This window comes from Mixophyes fleayi, chromosome 7 (assembly GCF_038048845.1).
Source record: "Mixophyes fleayi isolate aMixFle1 chromosome 7, aMixFle1.hap1, whole genome shotgun sequence".
In the NCBI taxonomy this organism is placed as follows: domain Eukaryota; kingdom Metazoa; phylum Chordata; class Amphibia; order Anura; family Limnodynastidae; genus Mixophyes; species Mixophyes fleayi.
In genome coordinates, this window is record NC_134408.1 from 103,457,441 (window position 1) to 103,480,193 (window position 22,753).

The window sequence follows — 22,753 nt, forward strand, 5'->3', positions numbered from 1 at the left end:
CTACTGAATTTGCCTGTAATAGTCCCCAGGATGCAGATACATGGTTGGTAAGCTATGATCGGATGTCGCTAATAAAATGACCGTTTACGTTGGTTTTCAAGCAGGCTTGATGGAGTTGAATAACAGATTGTTTGGAATACATTCATTTTGGATAAGGGCCCCCACATCTGCAGCTGTAGATAGCTCATCAATACAATTCATCCAGCAGTTGAGAAGGTGGAAGTCGAATATTTTTGCAAGGTATGTGTGGCTGTCACGGGCACTAGGAGTCTTTACCCAGGGATCACCAGGTGATAGGCTTACCAGAGCAGTATAGGTGGTAATATGGTACTCTGGTAGCAGGGTGATCACGGAACAGGAAATAGCAGATGATGAGATGCTCAGGAAAGTCTATGACTAGCAGCACTGGCAATATGGAGGTAGAAATACACGAGGAACTGTATGGACAAAGGACACGTGAAGGTAGTCAGTGGTCTGCGGTAGCAAGTTGTACCACTGCTATAGTGAGGAGGAATGTCCAACAGAAACGAGGAGGTGATGAGAGTCAGCCGTCTGCGGATAGCAAGTTGTACCGCTGTCTGAGTGAAGGAATGGAATCCAAGTGGAGGTATCCGGGGAGTCAGTGGTCTGCGTTAGCAAGTTGTACCACTGCTATGTGAGAGGATACTGGAACAGGTGAAACTGGAAACAGGGGTCAGTGGTCTGCCACTAGCAAGTTGTACCACTGAATATATATGTGAGGAGGTGCACGGGGAGAGACTGCAACACAAGATATACACGGGCACCTTGACTTTGATCCACAGTAATATGCAAAATATAAATGTATATATGACTGAACAACACTGCCAATATAGAAAGTCTCTTGAAGTAATCCAGCACGAGATAACACAGTCAATGATGGCAATAGACTCAGCGGATAGCAAACTCCAGAGGAGAACCAACACAGTCCAGCAAGGTATGCAATGCACAGCACAGTCAATGAGAAGTATGCATACCGTGGTTCAGGAGAAGGCAGTCAGACAGGAGTGCAGAGATACCTGAACGGCAGGAGGCCGGCAGGATGCAAAGTCCCTGGATGGGTGAAGCGGTGGTCTAGTAGGTGCAGCGCACAGGTAGGTAGACCAGCAGGGAACACAGGAAAGCGTGGAGAGCGGATCAGCAGTAGATGGATGAGTAGCGCTGAGAAGTAGCAGCAGCGGGTCTCTGCGGGAACACGGAGGTAGCCAATAGCAACCAGCAGGTGCAGTAACGATGGGACACGGGAGAGCAGAGTTGAACTGGAACTGTTGATCACGGAGAGTAGCGGGTAGCAATAGTGGCAGCAGACTCAAGGAAACACGGGAGAGTTGACAAGGACTGGAGACTGAAGCGCACAGAGGCAGCGGATAGGAATCAGCCAAACAGTCACGATGAAACACAGACGGGTTGCAGGTTGAAGACTGTAGTGCACGGAGGCAGCGGATAGGAATCAGCTAACAGTCACGATGATGAACCACAGACGAGTTGCAGGTTGAAGACTGTAGTGCACGGAGGCAGCGGATAGGAATCAGCTAGCAGTCACGATGATGAAACACAGACGAGTTGCAGGTTGAAGACTGTAGTGCACGGAGGCAGCGGATAGGAATCAGCTAGCAGTCACAATCATGAACAGGTGAGTGGATGTGAATGAAAGACTGTAGTGCACGGAGGCAGCGGATAGGCATCAGCTAACAGTCCCAATAATACATGGTAGAGTTGAAGTGGTTAGAAGACTGTAGTGCACGGAGGCAGCGGATAGGAATCAGCTCACAGTCACGATGATACACAGAAGGGTAGCGGTGGTATGGGAACCACAGTAGTAGAAGTGGTTTGGAAACCACAGAGGTAGAAGTGGTTTGGAAACCACAGGAATCAGCTGGGCTGAATAAACGAGGAAACACAGGAACACCTTCAGAGACTCATGGGGAATGAGACTCCAAGATCAGGCCACGTGGTGTTGACCACAGGTGCTTAATATAGGGAGGTTGCCTGATCTGCCAATTAAGTTAAAGGAACATACACTGAAGGTTTAGAAAGGGCTGCGCATGCGCAGTCCCTCAGGATGGAGGACGGCCACGGTTCCTAAATGTCCGGGAAGAAGCACTCACAGTCCGGTGAGTGACAGTACCCCCCCTTTTAAAGGTGGGCACAGAACGCCTGGAACCGGGCTTGTCCGGATTTTTGGAATAAAACTTCTTCAGAAGGGCAGGAGCATTAAGATCTTCAGCTTTGATCCATGAACGCTCTTCAGGACCAAAGCCCTTCCAATGAACGAGGAAACGGAGGACTCCTCGCGAAATTTTTGCATCCAATACCTCAGTAATCTCGAAATCCTCCTCCTGATGAACTTGAACTGGCTGCGGTGCTGAGGGAGGAGCCGAGAAACGGTTGATGATGAGAGGTTTGAGCAAGGACACATGGAAGGCATTGGAAATCCGAAGATTCTTAGGAAGAAGAAGTTTAACACATACTGGATTGATAACTTGAATGATCCTATATGGACCAATAAAACGAGGGGCGAATTTCATAGATGGAACCTTCAAACGAATATTTTTGGTAGATAACCAGACACGATCTCCAATTTTTAGTGGTGGAATAGCCCGCCTCTTCTTATCTGCGAAAGACTTATATTTGTTAGATGTCTTCTTTAAACAGGTTTTGACCTGAGACCAGATATTTTTGAAGGTCTGACAAGCAGTCTCCACAGCAGGAACTTGGGTGGGCGGGAGGGCAGGAAATTCCGGAAAAGACGGATGGTGACCGTAGACCACAAAGAATGGAGTTTTGGATGATGACTCATGGTACATGTTGTTATGGGCGAATTCAGCCCAAGGGAGCAATTCTACCCAGTTGTCTTGGTTGGCTGAAGAGAACATCCTAATAAAAGTCTCAAGATCTTGATTGACTCGTTCCGTTTGTCCGTTAGATTGCGGATGGTAAGAAGATGAGAGTGCTAATCGTATGCCCAAGGTTTTACAAAGGGCCCGCCAGAATCTGGAAACGAATTGTACTCCTCTATCAGACACAATCTCAGACGGACATCCGTGGATGCGAAAGATTTCTTTAATGAAATGTTCAGCCAGAGTAGACGAGGAAGGTAAACCGGACAGAGGGACGAAATGGGCCATCTTCGAAAATCTGTCTACCACTACCCAAATAGTATTGTGATTCTTACTTGGTGGCAAATCAGTAACGAAATCCATACTAATATGGGTCCAAGGCTTGGACGGAATGGGTAGTGGTCGCAGCAACCCTGCTGGAGTTCTGCGGGAGGATTTGAACTGAGAACATAAATCACAGGAAGCAATAAACTCTTTGACGTCTCTCCTCATTGAAGGCCACCAGTAACTTTGAGAGAGAATCTCAAAGGTCTTGTGTTCACCGGCGTGTCCAGAAAAACGAGAGGCATGGAACCACGAAAGGATTTTCCTCCTCAGAGTAGGAGGCACGAGGGTCTTCCCAAATGGTAGCATTTTGGTGGATGAAGCAGCCAGAGAAATACATTTGGGGTCTAGAATAGCATGGTTGGGAACCTCTTCTACATCAGAGGACGTCACAAAAGCTCGAGATAGAGCGTCAGCTTTCTTGTTCTTAGCGGCTGGTTTGAAGGTTATAATTAATTCAAAACGGGAAAAGAAAAGAGACCATCTTGCTTGACGAGGGTTCAAGCATTGGGCAGATTGCAAATATGACAAGTTCTTATGATCCGTGAAGATCGTCACCGGATGGCGAGCTCCTTCCAACAAGTATCTCCATTCCTCTAATGCAGCTTTGATGGCCAGCAACTCCTTGTCCCCGATAGTATAATTTCTCTCTGCGGGCAGAAGACCCCGAGAGTAGAAGGCACAAGGATGTAATTTTTGTTGCTCCGAGCGTTGGGAGAGAATGGCTCCTAAGCCCACATTAGAGGCATCTACTTCCAGGAAGAAGGGGAGTGTCACATCAGGCTGTCGAAGAATGGGAGCAGACGAGAAGGACTCTTTGAGAATTTGAAAGGCTTGGAGAGCCTCGGATGACCATTGCTTAGTATTAGCCCCTTTCCGAGTTAGGGCCACAATAGGAGATGCAATGGATGAAAAGTCTTGAATGAAGCGTCTATAGTAATTGGCAAAACCTAAAAAACGCTGGATGGCACGAAGAGTAGTTGGCTGAGGCCAATGTAGTACAGCATTTACTTTGTCTGGATCCATCTTCAGGCCAACTCCGGAAACTATATACCCCAAGAATGGAATCTGGGGTAACTTGAATGAACATTTTTCCAATTTACAGAACAATGAGTTTTTCCGTAGTCTGGAGAGGACCTCTGCCACATGTTGGTGATGAGAAGGCAGGTCCTGTGAGAAGATCAATATGTCGTCCAGGTAGACAACGACACATACATATAATAAGTCCCGAAAGATCTCATTGATGAAACCCTGGAAAACAGCGGGGGCATTACACAGCCCGAAGGGCATTACTAAATATTCGTAATGCCCATCTCTGGTGTTGAACGCGGTCTTCCATTCGTCACCGGAACGGATTCTAATTAAATTGTAGGCACCACGAAGATCCAACTTAGTAAATATCCGAGCTCCCTTGATGCGATCAAATAGCTCAGTGATCAGCGGAATGGGATACCAATTCTTGATAGTAATGGCGTTGAGTCCACGAAAATCTATACAAGGGCGTAATGATCCATCCTTCTTTTTGACGAAGAAGAACCCAGCTCCAGCGGGAGAGGTGGAAGGTCGAATGAACCCACGCTGGAGATTCTCCTGTATGTACTCAGATGTGGCTTGAGTTTCAGGTAACGAGAGAGGATAGACCCGACCCCTGGGAGGAGTCTTGCCAGGTAGAAGGTCGATCGGACAATCCCAAGAACGATGAGGAGGAAGACGTTCAGACTGAGCTTTATTAAACACATCGGCAAATGAAGCATACTGTGGAGGGAGTCCCGGGGAGGAAGATGAGATGGAAGATTGCTGTACTTTAAGAGGAATAACTTGAGAAAGACAACGATGGTGACATTCAGACCCCCAAGACGTAACTTGAGGGGTGCGCCAGTCAATCTGGGGAGAGTGACACTGAAGCCATGGAAGGCCTAAGACAATCGGACTTGTCGTAACTGGAAGAATTAAAAACGAAATTTCTTCATGGTGTAGTACACCAATCTGAAGGGTTACTGGAGACGTACTCTGGGTGATGAGACCATTGATGAGACGTGATCCATCTATAGCCGTCACAGTAATGGGTGTTTTTAAAGTGATCACTGGTAGGGACCATTGATTCACTAGTGATTTAGAAATGAAATTTCCTGCTGCTCCGGAATCAATCAATGCCTGTGACTCAAAGGATTTGGTAGCAAAGGAAATCGTAACATCAAAAGCGCAGACTTTAGATTTCATAGACAATGGAGAGGACTCCAGGGACCCTAACTTCACCTCTCCAGAACTAGTTAGGGCCTGGCATTTCCCGATCTCTTAGGGCAAGAGCTGAGCATATGCGTGGAATCAGCACAATAGATACAGAGTCTATTCTTTACTCTTCGTTTCCTCTCCTCTAAAGATAATTTGGAACGTCCTATCTCCATGGGAATCACAGAGGGTGGAGCTGGACGAAATTGAGGGTTTGAACGAAGAGGTGCTTTGACAGCCGTTGTTTTCTCAGACTCTCTTTCGCGAAATCTCATATCTACACGAAGAGAGATCAAATCTTCTAGTGACGAAGGAAGCTCTTGGGTAGTCAGTGCATCTTTAATTTTATCGGAGAGCCCCTGCCAGAAGGCGGCAACTAATGCTTCAGTGTTCCACTGAAGTTCAGAGGCTAAGATCCTAAATTGAATGACATACTGTCCTACTGTATGGGAGCCTTGTCGCAAACGAAGAATGCTGGAAGCAGCGGAGGTCACACGACCTGGTTCATCGAACACACTTCGGAACGTGGAAATGAATTTGGCACTATCTTGTAGAATTGGATCGTTTCTCTCCCACAGAGGGGAGGCCCAAGCCAGGGCTTGTCCAGAAAACAATGAGATAAGATAGGCCACTCTGGAACGATGGGTAGAAAAATTTTGAGGTTGGAGTTCAAAATGGACTGAACATTGGTTAAGGAAACCTCTACAAGTTTTGGGGTCCCCGTCATATTTTGACGGAGTAGGCAGGTGAAGCGTAGGAGCTGTAGACACCTGGGATGGCACTGGGGAAACGGAGGAAAGCACAGGAGCTTCAATATTAGCTGTAACAGTCTGTCCAGATGTTCCTTGGGAGGTTAACGATTGGTAACATTGAAGTAACAGCTGTTGGCGAGCATCCTGTTGCTCCACACGGCTGACCAGATGCTGCAGCATCTCTCTGGCGGTAGGTTCCGTATCTGGGTCTGTCATGGCCTGATCTTACTGTCACGGGCACTAGGAGTCTTTACCCAGGGATCACCAGGTGATAGGCTTACCAGAGCAGTATAGGTGGTAATATGGTACTCTGGTAGCAGGGTGATCACGGAACAGGAAATAGCAGATGATGAGATGCTCAGGAAAGTCTATGACTAGCAGCACTGGCAATATGGAGGTAGAAATACACGAGGAACTGTATGGACAAAGGACACGTGAAGGTAGTCAGTGGTCTGCGGTAGCAAGTTGTACCACTGCTATAGTGAGGAGGAATGTCCAACAGAAACGAGGAGGTGATGAGAGTCAGCGGTCTGCGGATAGCAAGTTGTACCGCTGTCTGAGTGAAGGAATGGAATCCAAGTGGAGGTATCCGGGGAGTCAGTGGTCTGCGTTAGCAAGTTGTACCACTGCTATGTGAGAGGATACTGGAACAGGTGAAACTGGAAACAGGGGTCAGTGGTCTGCCACTAGCAAGTTGTACCACTGAATATATATGTGAGGAGGTGCACGGGGAGAGACTGCAGCACAAGATATACACGGGCACCTTGACTTTGATCCACAGTAATATGCAAAATATAAATGTATATATGACTGAACAACACTGCCAATATAGAAAGTCTCTTGAAGTAATCCAGCACGAGATAACACAGTCAATGATGGCAATAGACTCAGCGGATAGCAAACTCCAGAGGAGAACCAACACAGTCCAGCAAGGTATGCAATGCACAGCACAGTCAATGAGAAGTATGCATACCGTGGTTCAGGAGAAGGCAGTCAGACAGGAGTGCAGAGATACCTGAACGGCAGGAGGCCGGCAGGATGCAAAGTCCCTGGATGGGTGAAGCGGTGGTCTAGTAGGTGCAGCGCACAGGTAGGTAGACCAGCAGGGAACACAGGAAAGCGTGGAGAGCGGATCAGCAGTAGATGGATGAGTAGCGCTGAGAAGTAGCAGCAGCGGGTCTCTGCGGGAACACGGAGGTAGCCAATAGCAACCAGCAGGTGCAGTAACGATGGGACACGGGAGAGCAGAGTTGAACTGGAACTGTTGATCACGGAGAGTAGCGGGTAGCAATAGTGGCAGCAGACTCAAGGAAACACGGGAGAGTTGACAAGGACTGGAGACTGAAGCGCACAGAGGCAGCGGATAGGAATCAGCCAAACAGTCACGATGAAACACAGACGGGTTGCAGGTTGAAGACTGTAGTGCACGGAGGCAGCGGATAGGAATCAGCTAACAGTCACGATGATGAAACACAGACGAGTTGCAGGTTGAAGACTGTAGTGCACGGAGGCAGCGGATAGGAATCAGCTAGCAGTCACGATGATGAAACACAGACGAGTTGCAGGTTGAAGACTGTAGTGCACGGAGGCAGCGGATAGGAATCAGCTAGCAGTCACAATCATGAACAGGTGAGTGGATGTGAATGAAAGACTGTAGTGCACGGAGGCAGCGGATAGGCATCAGCTAACAGTCCCAATAATACATGGTAGAGTTGAAGTGGTTAGAAGACTGTAGTGCACGGAGGCAGCGGATAGGAATCAGCTCACAGTCACGATGATACACAGAAGGGTAGCGGTGGTATGGGAACCACAGTAGTAGAAGTGGTTTGGAAACCACAGAGGTAGAAGTGGTTTGGAAACCACAGGAATCAGCTGGGCTGAATAAACGAGGAAACACAGGAACACCTTCAGAGACTCATGGGGAATGAGACTCCAAGATCAGGCCACGTGGTGTTGACCACAGGTGCTTAATATAGGGAGGTTGCCTGATCTGCCAATTAAGTTAAAGGAACATACACTGAAGGTTTAGAAAGGGCTGCGCATGCGCAGTCCCTCAGGATGGAGGACGGCCACGGTTCCTAAATGTCCGGGAAGAAGCACTCACAGTCCGGTGAGTGACAGTGGCCTTCTCTGCTGTCCTGATTTTCTTTTCTGTCTTCTGCTCTTTCTGCCTGTGGGATACACAGGACATTGATTACTTAGTGCTTTTGGAAACAAGGGCATAAAGGGATTTTATGGTTTTACTTTTGCTTTTATCTCCTGTTCTTTCTTTTCTGGCTGTTCGTCTCGTCCTCCTGTATGGTCATGGACAAAAGATTTGAGAATGACACATGTATTGGTTTTCACAAAGTTTGCTGCTTCAGTGTTTTAAATCTTTTTGTCCAATGTTACTATGGTATACTGAAGTAAAATTACAAGCATTTCATAAGTGTCAAAGGCTTTTACTGACAATTACATTAAGTTTATGCAAAGAGTCAATATCTGCGGTGTTGACTCTTCTTTATGAAGACCTCTGCAATCTGCCCTGGCATGCTGTCAATCAACTTCTGGGCCACATACTGACTGATGGCCGCCCATTCTTGCCTAATCAATGCTTGGACTTTGTCAGGATTTGCGTTGGACAGGTTTTAGAGCACGGTTGTTAAAGACCATTGTTAGGAAGGAGAAGCCGAATATTTTGGTACTCTAACTTGGGGGGAATGATTTTGTCCATATTAAGGCGATGGGCTTAATTTTGTATATGCAAACTAACTATTAGTATATTATTTATTTCAAGGAAAAACAGGGATGGAAGTAAAAGGCCCCTTGCTATGTAAGTGATGTGCAGAGGTGCCCAAGTTTTAATGTCAATGTGACCATGTTGTCACTTCTACAACTGTCACTGTAGTATATGGCTGTGTTATGTTTTGCTGCTAAATTTCTGCTCAGTTTAGGCTCATTTATGGTTAATTTAAATCACAAAAGTGGACATTGAAGCTGTCTTTATTTTATATGGCACTGTTATGTATTTAAAGCTTTGTTTTACATTAGGCAAAGTACACCTAGAAATGTGCTTCTCTGCTGAAGTGCTGCTGAATGGAACAAGATACTTTCCATTAAAAACATAAGATGAGACCTGATCCTGATCAAACATTTTTATGCAGTGGAAATGTTTGTGCTCCGCTCTACACAGTAGGGAATACCCCTGAAATTTGCTATCGCCACTCTTAAACCCATTTCAATTATCTTGCTCTGCAAAATTAAATCTCACTTTGCACTGCTCTGCAAACTAGGCACACTATACCTATTGCATACTTTGCAACAACCACCCTTGTTCTGCCTAGCTCATTCCAACTGTTGATACAAATATGTGCTCCGACACAAATGCCACCATCTTTCTCTATAATCCTATGGACTTTGATGGAAACCTAGGAGCCCTTGCACAATTTAAGATGTATTTTGCCTTCAAATTTCTTTTGCACTGCATCTAATTTTGCTTGTGGTTTACACATCTGGATAATGGTACTCATGTGGTAAACTAGGGGGTTAATAAAACGTGCTTACTGCTTTGTCTGGTTTACCCAGTGTTACGGCTACGGTCACTATCATAAGCTTCTAGAACAGTATGTAGAGGTCTTCACCTATAGCAGCCACCTTTCCTACAGAGCTGGTAATGCTCACAGGTACTTAGATGCCCCCAGGTTTTATACTTAGCATAGTACAAACTTATTATTATACCGTAGCATAAGGTAGCGGAAGATGTTAGGCAAAGAGTGGTCAAAAGCAGGCCGAGGTCTAGGGTCCGAAGCAGGTAACAAGGTCAGGTACAGGTAAGTGGTCAGGGCTGGCAGCAAACAAAGGGAGTCCAGGTAACCAAGCAGAGGTCAGGGCAATAAGCACACAAAGTCCAAGAAACAGGCAGAGGGTCATACACAGTGAATCAATCCAGAGTTTAACAAGGTAACAAGAGCTGGAGCAGGCAAACAGGCAGAACCTGATTGCTATAACTGCAAAGGAGGCCAAGCCCTCCCTGCCTTATATACAGAGACTGGCCAATAAAAAGCAGGGAGCCCAAAAGGTGATAATCAGAAGCTGTTAAATTAATTCTAACTAATTGTGCATACGCTCTGCTGCGCCTAATGGCATGGCAAAAGAACAAGACAGCGTCCCGACCGTTGCCTTAGTAATGGCTGGGGCGAATACAGGAAGTAACGTCCCGATTGTCATGGAGACAGCCGGAAATCGTCTGGGGGCACAGTAAGTCACGACGGCTCAAGGCACCGCCGTGGCTCATAAAACCCAGTATTTATTTATTACTGTGTTTGTTCCCACTTGTAAAGCGCTGTAAAGATTATGCTGGAGCTATATAATTAAATAAATGATGATGATGATGATGAATTGTGTTCCATGTAGAACTCAGATGACAAAAAACCATATTGTTTCACCATATCTAACAGAGAGGGAATTGCAGCATAACGGGTCCATGTATTGCATTATACATGTCAAGTTGCCAATTCATACCAACAAAAATTGTTGTTTGCCATGCATACATAATGCATACATAATATTCAGGGGAATAAGGCAAAAAAAGGAATGGGAAAGGTTTGGAGTGTGGCCTAGCATTGTCTAAAATAATAGCCACACTCCTTGCATGCTGGTCACGACAACTCTGGCGATGTGTGTGGAAACCTCCCTCTAGAAATTCTATATTTGTAATGTTGCTTGCAATGGGTGGTTTCTGTCAAATATGACTAACAATGAGGGCTTCCTGTGCAATGTTGCTAGCTATAACTGTATGGCTAGCAATGGGTTCACTATACAATGTGGCTACCAATGGGGGGTTCTTTGCAGTGTGGCTAGAAATGGAGGGAGGAGTCTCCCTGCATTTCAATGGGGATAATTATGCAATGTATCTAGCAATTGGTATATCTGTGCATTGGTGATTTCTATGCAACAGATTGCAGTTTATACTAATATATAATCATGGTTTTTTTTTACTCAGCATGTAAAACTGTACTCTTGTATGGGGCAGAATGGTGGCTCAGTGATTAACACTTCTGCCTCACAGCACTGTGGTCATGAGTTCAAGGGCTTTATTTGTGTGGAGTTACAATTTCTTCACCCATGTTTTTCTGGGTGCCCCAGTTTCTGCCGATGCTCCAAATACATACTAGTAGGCAGGGGAGGGCTGCCAAATTCTAGCTCGAGGGGCAAGACTTGACTCAGAAGCCTACTATCAATATTTTAAATGAAAAAAAAAATGACAGTGACCCTGTAACCTAGCCCAAGAGAGCCTACTTGCGCATGCCCCACTACCTCCCAACCCAGCCTGCCCCTGTGAGTAGGCTGCGCTAATAAAATTAGCTAGACTCTATGGGCCGGAGTCATTAAGGAGAGCAAAGCAAAAAAAAGGAGTAATTTGCACCTTGGTAAAACCATGTTGTATTGGAGGGGGGAAGTAAATTTAAAATACGGGGACACATTTGACACATTTATAGTTGGGGTAGGGCATGTTCAAGATAACTTTAAAGTTCAGTGTAAAAATAAAGCTATCAAGTGTGTGTGTGTGTGTGTGTGTGTGTGTGTACTTGCATTCATATGCTTGTGGGTACATTGACCTGTTTACACACCAGCACTGTAGAGACCTGAGTCGTAGTGCACAAAAAATTTGAGGTCTCCACAAAGCTTCTCAAGGATAATCAATGCCGGGAACCTTGCTGATATGCTCAGCATAAAAATCTAGTATGTCCCAACGAATCTCATTTGTCGGAACAAAAGTGTGCGTGTGACCAATGGGGAGGGGAGAAAGTGTGTGTGCCTCCCACCGCTATAGGCCAGTATTCCGTCCGAATGCATAGCAGGAGCAGAAAACGAAAGTGACTGCATCCTGCGGCGCTTTGTACACCAAGCGGGTAAAGGCACAGTCGAATCCGTCTGCTGCTGAAGGTAAAGCGGGGAGAGTGAAGCATGAAAGAGCCCACCAGTAGCTCTGACTACAACCCAGAGAACAGTGGAGACGAGTATGCCCCTGACACTTTGGAGGAGAGTGGTTCAGACACCAGCGGTGATGCCCCATTGCCCACCGGTGCAGCAGAGTGCAGGTACCCAGAAATGAGTTCTATATACGACCATTCTCGATCTTCTGCAAACCGTGTTTTAAACACAGAGTGTCGGAGAGACAACGCGGTGTCTGTCCAAACGCTATCCAGAAACAGTGATGGCTCCAGGCAGTATAAAAAAAAGCAGTACTGCCTGTACTGTGAGAAGCCCCTCTTAAAAATTGCCCGGCACATGGAGCATGTTCACCGCAATGAGACTGAAGTAGCCTGTGTCCTGAAATTCCCCAAGCACTCGAAAGAAAGGTGTATGCAATTGGCACATCTTCGCAATAATGGCATCTTTGCACACAATGCAGAGGCAATGAGAGCAGGCCATGGCGTTCTGGTCCCGTGCAAACTTCCAGACAAAGAGATGGATACTGAAGGCTTCATGCACTGTGTAGCCTGCCAGGGTTTGTTTGCAAGGAAATGCCTGCGGCGACACATGAAGCGATATAAGCTAAACCAAAGTGGCAACAAGCTCACACCTGGCAAGAACAGAGTCCAGTGCACCTTTGCTCAGCCTGTTCCACCTGACATCAGTGATGGCTTTTGGAAGTTCTTGAGTGACATGACCCAGGATGTAGTCTTACTCGCAGTCAAAAATGATCGTTGCATCATGCAGATGGGACAGCATCTGTTCAACCGGGTCAGATCAGATGTTTGCAGGCACAAGTACATCCATTAGAAGCTTAGAGAAATGGACAGGCTACTGATACAGCCCAAAAGAGCTACCACTTTGGAGAGAATGGAAGACTTTACCGCACCATCAAACTTTCTGCACGTAGTAGACTCTGGTAGCTGGTAGCTGGCTATGACGAGGAGACAGGAGGCTGGCACTCAAGATCGGGCATGGTCTGCAAAAGATAGAGAGCATTGTGGAATGCCGAGCAATGATGGAGGGCTGCACTGCTGTGGTTGAAAACACACAAAATTTCAGAAAGGTATATGAGGCGAGATGGAACGAGTTGATCTCATTGGCTGCCTTGAAAACTCTTAAAGAGTCTATGTGGAACATGCCTCAGCTCTTACCTTTCACAGAAGATGTGAAAAAGAGGCACTTGTACCTCAATGAGAAGCAGAAAGCCTACCGAAGTGGGCTATCCACCGAGCCTACGGTTAACCATTGGGCACTATTTGCAAAAGTCACCCTGGCACAGGTGATCTTTTTCAATCGAAGAAGGGAAGGGGAAGTTTCAAACATGTTGCTGCGTGCCTTCTACTCAAGAGATAACTTGGATCTCAACGAAGATGTGTCCCTAGCACTTTCCGAGGTTGAGAGGAAGCTCTGCTGGCACTTCACTCACATAGAAATCTGAGGAAAATGAGGGAGAAAACTCCCCATCCTGCTGACACCAATCATGCAAGCTGCAATGGAACTTCTCACAGAAAAGCGTGACAAATGTGGAGTGGATAGCCAAAATATCTACATGTTCGCCAGACCAGCTGCTTTGTCACACTTCAGAGGCTCCGATTGCATACGACTGTTTGTCCGAGAGTGTGGGGCCAAACATCCCCACATGCTGTCTTCTACAAAACTTCAAAAGCACATTGCCACTCTCTTGAAGGTCCTCAACCTAAACGACACAGAACTGGATCAGTTGGCAGGTGTCCTAGGGCACGACATCAGGGTGCACCGGCAGTATTACCGCCTCCCAGAAGGTACCCTCCAACTCACCAAGATCAGCAAACTGTTAATGGCTCACGAGATTGGCAGATTGGCTGAATTCAAAGGCAAAAATTTGGACGAAATGCACGTTGATTCGGACAGTAAGTGGAAAATCTGGTGTCTGATGTATGCTTTTCACTTTTACCTTGGTCATTTACATATCTGTTTCTATTCAGAAACGGTCCAGCTACAGAGCGACAGAGGGACAAGTGGCCAAGCTGTTAACACTTCCAACTCAGAAGAGAGGTGGTGTATGGACCTGGAAATTTGGGACCAGTTCCCAGCCATGGCTTCCACAGGTAGGTGTAGCACACAGTTTTGCTAGGCAGAAGAACTTTGCCTTCTCTGCACACACAGTTTGTTAATCAAATGTATCAACAAATCACACACTGGCATTCAAAAGGGTTAACTTGGCTGAGCTATATTCTTCTTAACAGCCTAATGGATTTGTAAGAGTATCAAGGACGCAACATATTAAATTATAGATTTAATATAGAAAAGTACAGGGCATTGAGATATAAAGAAAAATAATGTGAATTGATTTCCTGAAAGTCTGACAATTTGCTGTACCTGGTCTCATCCTTTCAAAGACACTTCCACACCTCATTCTACCCCCAGGGGGTTGTGGCATGTGACACTTTTTTTAATCACCATTTGCATGTTGTCTGATTTACTACTCAATTCTACTATGTGACCTAACTTTTCTGTGGAGCGTCACACAGACCCAATTTTCCATCTTCTGATACCAAACACAATGGAATTATGACAATGTAACATACCTTTTCCAAAGATATGTGATTATAAATTGTTCCCGGATACCGCCAGTACCTGTCATTCACAGCCGTGGTGTGACTTTTGCCCTTTGGTATGGAGTGGAACCCAGATTTCCCAAAATATGAACTATGAAGACATTTTCCTTTGAAGCCCGTATTTCTATATACCTGTATAGGTTTCCAAAAGTGGCCTTTGTCTCCAAGATTATCACCTAGGCATCTGGCTCTCTCATTTACATTTAGTGGTTCTTTGTGTATACACTACCCATTGAAAGGAAGTCAATTAGGAAGTGGAATACATGATCAAAACAATGGATATCTGTCATCTGCATATCTTAAGCAGGTCTCCTCACAAAAGGGGTTGCTCAACCTAATTACCTCCTACTGGGCTAATTGTTTCCTTTTTAAAAACATTTGGTCAAACATTTATCTGAGTTGAAAATCAGTTTCATTTATGTATCAATGCAATGTTTTATTTTGGCACTAGCATTTAATATTATATTTCATCATATCAGATTCATGCTCTCATCCTGACAATCTACATTCTATATTTTCTACTGTTCATGTTTTGTAACTAACTAATGTTCATTTGGAGATTAAAATGTACATCTTGATTTGTCCTTTTGGCTAAGTTCAAATGTAGTATCTGACCCAGTATGGTTGGTTCAGGATGCCCTCAAAGGGTGGGTCTCTTTGTTCTGATGCCGTAAGGGGTTGGTGTTTAGAGCCCGAAGCGCCTGTGCAATGATTTCAGCTTGTTTGATATTTATTTGTTTGAATGTTAATGTATATAAATGTGTAGTGCATAAATATAATATATAGTATATATGTGTGAAAGTGTTTGTGTGTATGTATATATATATATATATATAACCACAACAATTGATATACTCTGGCGCTATCTACCACATCGGTCAGTATTATATATAGAAGTTCACAACACTATATAGTATCAGATATAATAATCGATAGTCCACAATCACTTCACTCATGTGTGAGTGGCAGCCACGTATAAGTCTGTATCCAGATGGTCAATCCAGAGGAAAATAGTCACTAGAACAAAGCACAGGCAGGGCGCCTCATAGTGTAATACCAGGACAACAAAGGACAAAATGTGTATATATATGCGTACCGTCAGGTAAAGATGTATGATCTAGACTTGAGTGGATCCTCTTTGAGAACTGTAACACTGGATCTCAACTCGGGAACAATCCAAGAACGTGGAAAAAGGCAAACATAGCATAATATTGTAATGCAAAAGATAATGCACCACGTGAAACACCACAGGGTATTCAAAGGGTGTAGAGTTCAAAATTCACCAGGGTATATATATAGAAAGACGTAGCCCAGAAAAACACACACCACTTTATGTGTAAGCAATAATTCATATGCGTACCAGAAATATGAGCATAATAGCTAGAAGATGTTTTCTTTATAGGCAGCTGTATCTCGTGCATGGACACCCTTCCAACGGCGGTATAATAAATGGAAGAGGATACAATGTAAAGAGCAATACAAATTTAATAAACAAAGTAACACTGAACTCACATATAGTTCACCAGGTACAGCTGATCAACTGTGAGGCTCGACGCGTTTCATCTTGATGATCACAAGACTTCCTCAGGAGCACAGAAATGTATAACACCGGACTAACCGGCTTTTTATCGAGTCCGCGCGCCATTTTGGCACATGCGCACAGTCCGCCACAATGTGCGCAGGCGCGGGGATCGAGAATTTGAAAAACTTTATTGTAAACAGCAACAAATTCTGTGTGCAATCGCAGCAATATCAATGAGCCAACATACGAGATGCGATCCGTACACAGCGCCAGAGCATATGCCACATATAACCAAAAAACATCACATCACCATATAAGCGGCACAGAGAGTTAATCCCTCACGTACCGCTAACCTTACAAATAATACTATATCTCATAGTGTAGCAAAAGGATATATAAAATTACTATAATATACAGTTATATAAACAATAGTGTCATCCTAAAAGTGAATTTTGAACTCTACACCCTTTGAATACCCTGTGGTGTTTCACGTGGTGCATTATCTTTTGCATTACAATATTATGCTATGTTTGCCTTTTTACACGTTCTTGGATTGTTCCCGAGTTGAGATCCAGTGTTACAGCTCTCAAAGAGGATCCACTCAAGTCTAGATCATACATCTTTACCTGACGGTACGCATATATAGACACATTTTGTCCTTTGTTGTCCTGGTATTACACTATGAGGCGCCCTGCCTGTGCTTTGTTCTAGTAATATATATATATATATATATAAAGCAGACAATTCTGATATGCCAATAGCCGACACAAATATGTTTTTTTTTTATAACTCAAAATTTTATTCTAACAACGGGGGTGACAGCCAGGATACAAGGGTATAGCAGATACATAATACAAAAAAAAGGCAATCACTGTCACAGTACATGTTAGTAATTGCTGTTCATAGCGACATGTGGCACAAAACTGTAAAACTGTAATGACACAGACAATATCCTTATTATTATAAAGGGCAGTGGGTGGAAAGGGGTGGGCGGGAGGGAGGGGGGGGGTCGTCTGTGCTAGCAAGATAATACAGGTCGGTGTCTCAGACCTCAGAAGCAGTAAATTTATCTGAAGGATTATTATGAACAGGAGTATCTGGTACGAATGAGTCAACCTACAGGAGGGGAAGTATTAGGGACATCAGTGGTGTAACCAAGGGGCCCAGATTTGGTTAAAATTATCGTCTGACACAAGTTTGTTTAAATGACAGTGATGCAGATTTGGTTGCCAAAAGCATCGGTCTTGTCAAGACAATGCAATTGAAAGTCCAGTTCCTGAGAAATTAAGAGGGTAGAATTTGTCACTGGCAAAGAATACATGTATAGATGGAGATATGAAGGCTGTAGATTTATGCTTTATGTTATTACAAAATCCATCATTAAGAGAGTGTCCTGCAGACTTTGGCCAAAATTGGTTAAAATTTGAATAGTTGTGAAGGGATCAAAAGAAAATAGACTGGAAATGACTGGAAATGCATGTTTACGCTATAGATAGAAATAGAGGAGCAAAAACAGCTCAAAATCACACAATTTTACCAATTTTTACCAATTTTTAATTAAATCCAGATCCAAAACCAAAACTTTTCACAATTTTTGGGCAAAACCTGAAACAAAACCAAAATACAAAGACGTTTCCGAATCAAAACCATAAACAAAAACAAAACACAGGATCCATGCACATCTCTAGTTGTTGAATATGGTTTGTTTCAACTAAACTATCAGTCTACTGCCATCTAGTGGTCCAGCATATACTGCATTCTGATTAAACACAGTATTCTATATTTCAATAATCATTTATCAAGGTGAAAATATTGTACATGTGGCTATAATATATTTCATTTACATTATAAAATGTATTGTTACTACTTATTAGGTGCATAAATATTATCATGCACTTTTATACTGCTTCTAAATATAGGTCCAGCTTTGACTGCTGGTTGTCCAGAGATGCAGAATATGGTATCTACAGATTCAAAATGGTTTAATAGTAATGATATGTGTGTTCCACCCAGAATTCTAGTATTTACATTTAAATTTTTATTTAATGTCTAGCAAAATTTGTCTGACAAAATTGCCATGTGTATGACCGGCTTATGACTTTGCAGCCACACATAGTTGTAGCAAAGATAATGCATTATTTCTTAATGTACTAAATGTATGATTTTGGTAGCATATATAAGTGTAACACCCCCTTCTAGTCATTTACATAGGTGCACTTTCTTTTGGTTGGTAATCCAGGTTACTTAATTTTACTGGAATATAATTTGAATATGTAAGTCTCAATGCTGGAATAAGATTTAAATGGATAGAAATGGGTTTAGTAAGCTTAGGTAAAATGTCAGTGGTAGCTGAGTGATAAACTAAAACTAAATAGTGACATTTCTAGTCTTTATTCATTGATGAGTTAAACAAAAGTACTCTTATTAGACACTATAAAGGTAAGTTTCCGACTCTGTGTCCTAATAACAAGAACGGAGTGTACAAACAATACGTAAGTGCTCAAATGTCACTCAGGGCATCAAGACTAATATGACACTGAAATGCTCACTCTTACAGTTTGTCATAAGGCGCTGTTATATACCTCCGCTGTTCTGCCAGGCTGTCTCTCTCTATCTCTCTCTGTAGAGGACCAGAGCAGAAGTGACTGATGGCTACAATCTTGTCTTGTGACTACTGCTCAGATCTTTCCCTCCCAATGTCTTCTCTCAGGGTAACCTTTCCTCCCTCAACTCTTTCGCGCCTTCTCCCTGAGTTTCCCAGTCTGCATACTTGCCGGGGACCAGAGGAACTCTTGGCATCCCACAAAATTTCACTCCAAGGGTAAGGGGGGGTGGTAGGTGTACATAAATTATAAATTCCCAGATTATTATTAATGTAAAAATCAGTCCCATACATAGAAATGAAATGCCCATGCTTTAGTGGTTATGCAGTTTTAGCTGTGGTGACACTCCGCACAGTGAATTGTGATAAATCTAGAAGTGGTGCAGTCAGAAAACGGAACACCAATGTACCAGGATGTGACAAGACTCAGGGGATGGCTTCCTATGTCAGTGAGGATATATGTTTAGTAGATATTAGCAACACTTTTAAAACTGTTCTATGAATTATTCACCTTATTCTACACTTGGTCACAAAAGTTTGCACATTTACTTGGCAGACTTTAAGACTTTACCAGTTCTAGTCCAATCATAACAAGCAAAACAAACTGGCCTTCTTCGTTGTGATGAGAGGAGGGTACTTAACTCTGGTCAATGAGGAGCACCCTGGTAAAAAATCCCTCCTCGTCAGTATCACTGCTGCAGTTGTACTTCGCCATGTAGTTTTTTTTTTATGTGATTTTATATCATGTTCTGAAATAACCAGCATCATGGAGCCCTATCACCTAATGCGGTCTGGCATACATTAACACTGTGCCTGAGTAATCCAGACCAACCATTTATAATTTAAGGTGTAAGAATCTATCCACAATTGATTATAGATATGGGAAGTTTTATACTTATTCTGTAAATAAAAATCAACTGAAGGGTTAGTAGTAGAATGAGTCTGTACTGAACAACATTTACCTATATACCCTATTATATGGCCAAAACACAACCATGCTAGGTTTTCAAAGAGAAGGAGACAGATCAGCGGGAAGACCTTTGATTTCTAAAATGAAACTTTTCCTCTAAAGCTGGGATCAGGGAACTTTTTTACCTTTTACCCCCAAATATATTTAAATACGTTGACGTTACCCCCCTTGATTTGAAAGGAAGGAAATCATGTAATATTAATTATTGGAATTCAAAATTGTATTGAATCTATTCAAAATTTCTTTGAAAACTTCAACTTCAAAACTTCAGGTTTTGGAGAAATTATGTTGCTTTATTTTTGATATAAGAGCATCAATATTGGGGCATTTTGATGTCAGAGCAATTTGGATACAGTCTTCAGCGTCCAATCGATTTCTCTGGTTTGTTTTTATGTTTGTTAGAGTGGAAAATCCTTGCTCGCAAAGGTAGGTTGTTGCAAAAGGCAGCAACTTTTTGACTGCCTCCTCATGTGCGATTTTGAATGCCTTTGCAGCTGTTGACATCTAAAAATATGACAGATCTGCTTTGTTTTCAAATGCAATACGTGCTTCATTATTGCATCGAAGCTCAAGAAATGCCTCTCCCAACCCTTGAGGCTCTTCTGGTACAACAGCAATTTCACATTTAAAGGGGTCTACAATTTAACTGACAGCATGTGAATCGACAGCATTACCCCAAGGAATTTAATTTTTACCCCATTTGGGGTAATTTAACCCTGTTCCCTGACTGCTGCTCTAAAGCAACTCCCACAGGTTATCACTTCCCATTCCACTACTGTACCCAGAGAACCTTCTTCCTCCTTGACCCTCCTTCAGAATTGTGGAAACTGGGGAGAGTTTAAAGTGGAACAATTTCCATGTCCATGTGTGTTCTTTGTTTACTTTAGGAAAACACAAACCAGAGGCTACAGCTGTGATTTTGTTTCGGAGAAGAAGTACTGCTGTACCCCACATTGTGTATTATAAGTCTGCATCCTATTGTGTATCCACTCAACACATGCTGAAATTAGATCAGACCACTGCCAAGCCTGACAGAACTAAACTTCGGGTGCATAAAATACCATGTTTGCTGGAAAAGAGGTTCATATCTTGTGTTACTTCTAAATATGCTACTTCTAAATGTGCTATTTCTAAATGTGCTATTTCTAAATGTAATATAATGTTACCCTTCATGCCGCATACTGCTAGATTGTTGTTAATTTGTAGCCATTGAGTGGTATAGACCCGCTACCTGTTTTCGAGAGATATTTAACTGGTGAATTCACAAACTACAAATTCCCCAAAATGTGAATTTACCAAAACAGTGGGTAATAACAAATAGAAACTTGACAATTGTATACCGTAAGGCAAGATAGACTGTTCCATTAAAAAACACGACAAGTGAAATTTTGCCACAACTTTGCTCGTCTCTAGCAATGGCTCTAAGAACAATGACTGCTCGTGTTAGAGGACTGAGTAATCAGCACCTGGTTTGTAGATGCTAGATAGAGGAATTCTACAAAATATTACTAAGCTCTTGTGCCTCCTTTATTGCTGCTGTCTGCATTTAGCACATCACTTCTTTACTGTAAGGCAGTCAAGAAAAGAAGGAGAAAAAAAATTATATGGGCATTGTAAGAGAGACCAATAGATGGTGTTTTCTCTTTTTTCTACTATAAAGCCAAACAATCTGCAGATTTAGTAAATGTAGTCAATTATTTATGTGCATTAGTTCAGTACCAGGTACAATTGTCTTCTTCTCTTTGGTAATCCAACTCTAAGCTACCTTGAAGACCAGATATGTGCTTACTCTACCTTTACTGTGTCCTGGACTTGATAAGAATAATTATTGTAAAGGAGAAAATTTGAATTTCCCAATATGTGCTCAACTTTGCTTCAGGATTTATTAGGGATAAAAAAAATGTAGATTATACAGAAAAATTGTTGAATATTAAAAATGGACTAACAATTTGCACAACTATTAACTAAAAAGCCCAATTTTATATATACTAGAGCTCTTAAAAACAAATTGACCCTATCATTCCCTGGAGATAACAAGCTGATAACCATCAAAATGGCTGGGCAGTTTGTGGAAAAACAAGGATGTACACTTATGATTGTAATAAGCATCACACATGGCAAATATTTATTAAAGACCATAATGCCAATCTTATTTATTTATATTGTTTTGTCATTGAAAATATCACCTTTGGGGATTGTGAAGAGAGATGTTGATTACCTGTTATCCCAATTAAGGAAGATTTCTACCCTTAATACTCTTTTGCTTAATAGCTTTAATGAATATTTTGATTTTAATATATTTAGACTGTCAATACAGATTGGTTATCTTGATATTTGATCATAATATTGTAGATTTTAGATTCAGGTTTTATCATGTAAGTAGTATGCATGTATGTTTTTATATTTCTAGAATCACTTTTTTTTTATTTGCAAGTTGTATTTCAACTTTCTGGGTGTACCTATTTAAATTTTCTTTATACTATCCGACAAGTATAGAGTTTTTTCCAACTGTCTGCAGAATAAGACTCACTCCAAATCGCATATCAGGGAGGATACTATTGAAAGGGTTAACCCTATCTATTGTGACAAAGGGAATGGTTTTCCGCAGGCCTCTAAGAGAGGAATCAGCTATTCAACTGACAGTCCTGCAGGTAAAGGCTGCAGATTGTGTTGCACACATGTATAGAAGTGCACCTAGGTTAGGTTACAGGTGTAAGATGTATGTGACAAAGTAAAAGTATAAAGTGTGATTTAACTAACATGCTTTGAAAGTGTCTTTTTCAGAGCTAACAGCAGAGCTGACAGGATGTGTCTGTAGTGAAAAGGAATTACAGAGCACCTGAGGAGACTTCCTTCTATGGCAAGTTTGGAGTGTGGCCTGTCCATCAAGCTAAGTCTGTGGGAGGATTCTTAACTATAAAATCCTGTTTTGTGCTGTCAT